General features: G+C 42.2%; 1 pseudogene; it reads left to right on the top strand.

Annotated features, from left to right (window-relative positions):
* Positions 1-1,063: 1,063 nt before the first annotated feature.
* On the top strand, positions 1,064-1,910 carry LOC127673156 (S-formylglutathione hydrolase-like; annotated as a pseudogene).
* Positions 1,911-5,145: the final 3,235 nt, after the last annotated feature.

Here is a 5,145-nt window from a genome sequence, read left to right as displayed (position 1 = left end):
CTAAGACTAAGGTACAAAACCTAAATTAGTCATCTATGTATCTTGGCTGATTACAGAGCCTGGGCAACTAGGCCTCCTGCCTGTACCTAAATTTGATCTTAATCTTTTTTTGTATTACACATCAGAGCCCATTACCTTTTACTGTGACCTCCTTGAATAAGGAAGACGTCATTGTCAACCCATGGGAGAAAGTAGGTTAGGCAGAAAGACCATGCAGGAGTAACAGACCCACAGCTCTATGTGGCACATACTAGACAAACACAACGCCATGGGCTGTATCCTTTTTTTCTTGTGAAGATTATGTTAGAGTGTTAATGTTTTAATTACAATAAAGTAGGCTTTTAAAATAGAGAGGTTCTGAATTGTAAAAAAAAAAAAAAAAAAAAAAAAAAAAAAAAAAAAAAGCCCTCCCAGGGCCCTGGAGTACCTGCCCCAAAGTGTCAGTATTATACAGTGTCACAGTCACTACTATAGCATCTCAGTTTTGCTACTTAGAGTTGGGTGGCTTTGGGTGAGTTCATAGATCTCTGTGAACATTAAAGTTTGCTCCTGAGCAAAATGAGAATGAGAACAACACTTGCAGGAGGAAGGGGACTGTTGATGGGATTAGAGCACACATGGAAAGAAAAAGTGCAATAGCCTAGAGTGGTGGTGTGCGTCTGTCATCCCCAGTACGGGGAAGACTGAAGCAGTAGAATGTACGTTTTAGTCTAGTTTGACCGACCTTGAGAGCCGTTTCATGTGAAAAGCAAAATCAAATAAACAAACAAAAAGGGTCAGTGGTACAGTGTTAGAATGCTTGACAATGATGTACAAGGTCCTGGGTTTCATCTCTAGCCCAGAAGGGGTGGAAGGGAAAAAACTTGCCTGAAGCTAAACCGAAGCATGTTTTTCAGATTAAGGGTACGGTGGAAGGAATTTTGAAACAGCTGAGTGCTGACCGTGTCCTCTGGTTATTAGGAGCCAGTCTTATGCAGGTGTATAATGAAACGGAGCAAGCTGATCAAGGAAGAATACAAAATGTACAGAGGCGTGTTCAGAGATACCCTCACGGAGGAGAAGAATGACACTAAAACAGATTTCCAGCAACAGGTGCTTTGGCAGGCTCCAGAAAGTTTTCGAACACAGCAGTGTTGAGCTGAAATGTAAAATGAAATTTGCTGTCTACCTTCTGTCCCAGGCTGAGAGTGGGAAGTTCCCTGCACTTTGCTGGCTGTCTAGTTTAACTTGCACAGAACAAAATTTCATATCAAAGTTTGGCTCTCAGCAGCTGCCTCAGAAACACGGCCTCATGGTCATTGCTCCTGATACCAGGCCCTGTGGCTGCAGTATTAAAGGAGAAGGTGGCAGCTGAGACTTCGGCTCTGGTGTTGGCTTTTATATGAATGCCACTGAAGATCCTTGGAAAGCTAACTACAGAATGTACTCTTATGTAACAGGAGCTTCCACAACTCATAAATGCCAATTTCCCAATGGACCCACAGAGGATGTCTATTTTTGGTCACTCCATGGGAGGCCACGGAGCTCTGGTTTGTGCTTTGAAAACTTCTGGAAAATATAGATCTGTGCCAGCATTTGCTTGAATTCACAACCCTGTGCTCTGTCCTTGGGGCAGAAAAGCGTTTAGTGGATATCTGGGACCAGATGAAATTAAGTGGAAGGTGTATGATGCGAACTGTCTTGTGAAGACCCATTTGGATTCCCAGATTGACATCTTAGTTGATCAAGGAAAAGATGACGAGTTTCTTTCAAATAAGCAGTTACTCCCTGGTAACTTCATAGCTGCCTGCACAGAAAAGAAAATCCCTGTTGTTTTTAGGCTACAAGAGGATTATGATCATAGCTGCTACTTCATCACAACCTTCATCACTGACCACATCAAGCATCATGTGAAGTGCTTGAATGCATGAAAAGCTTCAGACAAGAGAATCTCATCAGGATGCTGACTAAAAGATTTTGGAGTTCCTCTCAAAAGACCATGCTCCTGCAGCTGGAATCACTTTTCTGAATAAATATATCAAACTTTTAAAAAAATGTACAGAATTTTTCAGTCTTTTCTCTCTTTCCACCAGGCTTATGCCATAAATACCTTTATCAACTGAACCATCTTGCCACCTCCTGACTTAAGTAAAAATTTAACAGTATATATATATAATAGTTATATATTAGTTTTTCTAATTTTGGATTAAGGATGCCCAACCTGTTCCAAGCACTTGGGAGGTGGAGGCAGGTAGATTTCTGAGTTCAAGGCCAGCCTGGTCTACAGAGTGAACAGAGTGAGTTCCAGGATAGTCAGGGCTACACAGAGAAACCCTGTCACAAAAAAAAAAAAAAGGATGCCCAAACTATATTATACATGTAAGTGTGCTTGGCCCATACAGAGCAAGTGACCTAGAAAAAAATTACTTTTATAATAAAATTACTTCCATAATAATTTACTGAGCCATGAATATAGTAATCCAAACACCCCAAAGCCCCACCTCTTTCATATTATCCACTTTTGACTCTGAGGATGAAGTGAAATTGGTAAGATACATTTGAACTGTAAAAGGTGATATTTAATTATTTTAAAATATGAAGTAACTAGTCAACTCTATTACTATCAGGAACTAACTGAAGTACTTATGTTACAAAGAGTAAGGCTCATTTTTTCCATAGTTGCAGGTTCAAATACAAGTTCAAGTGACCCACTGGGCTTAGCTTCTGATAAGATGACTCAATCCACATCAACAGTAGAAATATGTACCAAGTAAAGGACTCACATCTTGAGCCAGGGTGTACATCTAGACCCTACTCTTTTATATACATAATTCTTACTGGTTTTCTTTAACAACACCACAAACATGTATAATGTATTCTAGTTGTTTTCCTACCTCCCTCTTTAACATTTACATCATTTTGTTTTGTGACCAGCTGTGTTTAACTATGACCACCTTGATGACTAGAGGATTTGACCTGTCCTTTGAAACTTGATGGGCTCACCTATGGGCACAAAATTGAAGACAATGACTGAAAAAGTGGGCCCAGAGCAAGCAGGGCTAGAGGAGGTTGGGGGGCAGGAAAGGGGAGGAAATTCATCAATAGTTCAGCATGGTGGGTATGATCTCCAAGGCATCTCCTCACCCATGATTGACTGTTGACAGCTTCTGTGAGTTCATGATTATAAAGGTTATGTCATGCCCAGAAAATAACATTTCTGTCCTTCTTCCTTCTGCTTCTGGCATGCTCTGTCCCCTCTCCTGTGACATTCTTCAGGCTTGAGTACTTATTTTTCATACCTTGAGCGGCCACACTCTTTGTGCTCACCATCATTCCTTGCAAACAGAAGCATCTGTGACTGAGGCCAGGTATTTCTATTGGTATAAACATGGACATTAAGAATGAAGTTCAGTGAACAACTAAACAACAGCTAAACAACCATAGAAAGTCCCTCCCCAGGGGTGCCACCTCTTAAAAGTGCACAGCACACCCTCTACCACACACCAAATCCCCAGAAAACACAAATTTACCTATGGGCCTATGAGAGACATTTACAAAAACCATAACACAGCACCAAATGTGTGTGTGTGTGTGTGTGTGTGTGTGTGTGAAACTGGGATTGACCTCTCGATTGCTTACTTCTCAATCAACGAGAAATGTTCAATCACTGAGCCACACCTCCACCCCTCTTTTTACTTTCTGAAATAGGGTCTCACTCCATTATCTGGGCTATCCTTACATATACTATGTAGTCCGTGTGTCTTAGTCAGGGTTTCTATTCCTGCACAAACATCATGACCAAGAAGCAAGTTGGGGAGGAAAGGGCTTATTGAGCTTACATTTCCACGTTGCAGTTCATCACTAAAGGAAGTCAAGACTGGAACTCAAGCAGGTCAGGAAGCAGGAGTTGATGCAGAGACCATGGAGGGATGTTTCTTACTGGCTTGCTTCCCCTGGCTTGCTCAGCCTGCTCTCTTATAGAACCCAAGACTACCAGCCCAAAGGTGGTACCACCCACAAGGGGCCCTCCCCACCTAATCACTAATTGAGAAAATGCCCCACAGCTGGATCTCATGGAGGCACTTCACCAACTGAAACTCCTTTCTCTGTGATAACTCCAGCCTGTGTCAAGTTGACACACGAAACCAGCCAGTACAATTGACCCCTTGTCAACTTGACACACAAACGTATCACTATTAAGCCTCAACCCTTACTTTCTTATTCATCCCCAAGATTTAAATTACTTTAAAAGTCCCATGGTCTTTACATATTAAAAGTTCAATTACTTTAAAATGTCCAATATCTTTAAAATTCAAAGTCTTTTAAAAATTCAAAGTCTCTTAACTGTGGGTTCCACTAAAATACTTTCTTCCTTCAAGAGGGAAACATATCAGGGCACAGTCACAACCAAAAGCAAAACTCAAACTCCAATGGTTCAATGTCTGGGATCCAACTCACAATCTTCCGGGCTCCTCCAAGGGCCCTTCTCCAAGGGTCACTTCTTCAGCTCTGCCCTTTGTAGCACATAGCTTGTGTTCTAGGCTCCAGCTACCTGTACTCCACTACTGCTGCTGTTCTTGGTGGTCATCACATGGTACTGGCATCTCCAAAATGCTGCTATCTTCCACTGTAATTAGGCTTCACCAATAGCCTCTCATAGGCTCTCATCAGGGTGACAAGCCTCTGCTCCTATGCATGACCCCTTCAAGTCCTGGGCCATCAATTGCAACTGAGGCTGCACCTTCACCAATGGCCTTCTGTGGCCTCTCACTGTGCCAAGAGCCTCAGCTGCTCTTCATGACCCCTTCATGCCTTCAAAACCAGTACCATCTGGGTGACTCTTACACAGTACCAAGTCCAGCCACAGCACAAAACACAACTGTGACTATCTCTGGAACACACTCTCAGTGCTCTCAGAAAACACTTCCCAGAAGATTTCATCTCAGTGATGCTGGTCTCTTCTTAATCACCGCTAATTTCTTAGCTCCAGCTAACCAGCATCAATAGTCCCAGTAGCACAAAGGTTTGCTTTAGTGGTTCTGGTATCTTGTTACTCACAGCTGATTCTTCAGCCCCAGCTAACCAAAACCACAGAATCTTCACAATCAAAACATGGCCACTATAAAAGTCTTTAATCTTCCCTCTGAAATTTCACAAGCCAGGCCT

Source organism: Apodemus sylvaticus, chromosome 22, assembly GCF_947179515.1.
Source record: "Apodemus sylvaticus chromosome 22, mApoSyl1.1, whole genome shotgun sequence".
NCBI lineage: Eukaryota > Metazoa > Chordata > Mammalia > Rodentia > Muridae > Apodemus > Apodemus sylvaticus.
This window is presented reverse-complemented; position numbering and strand designations above follow the sequence as displayed.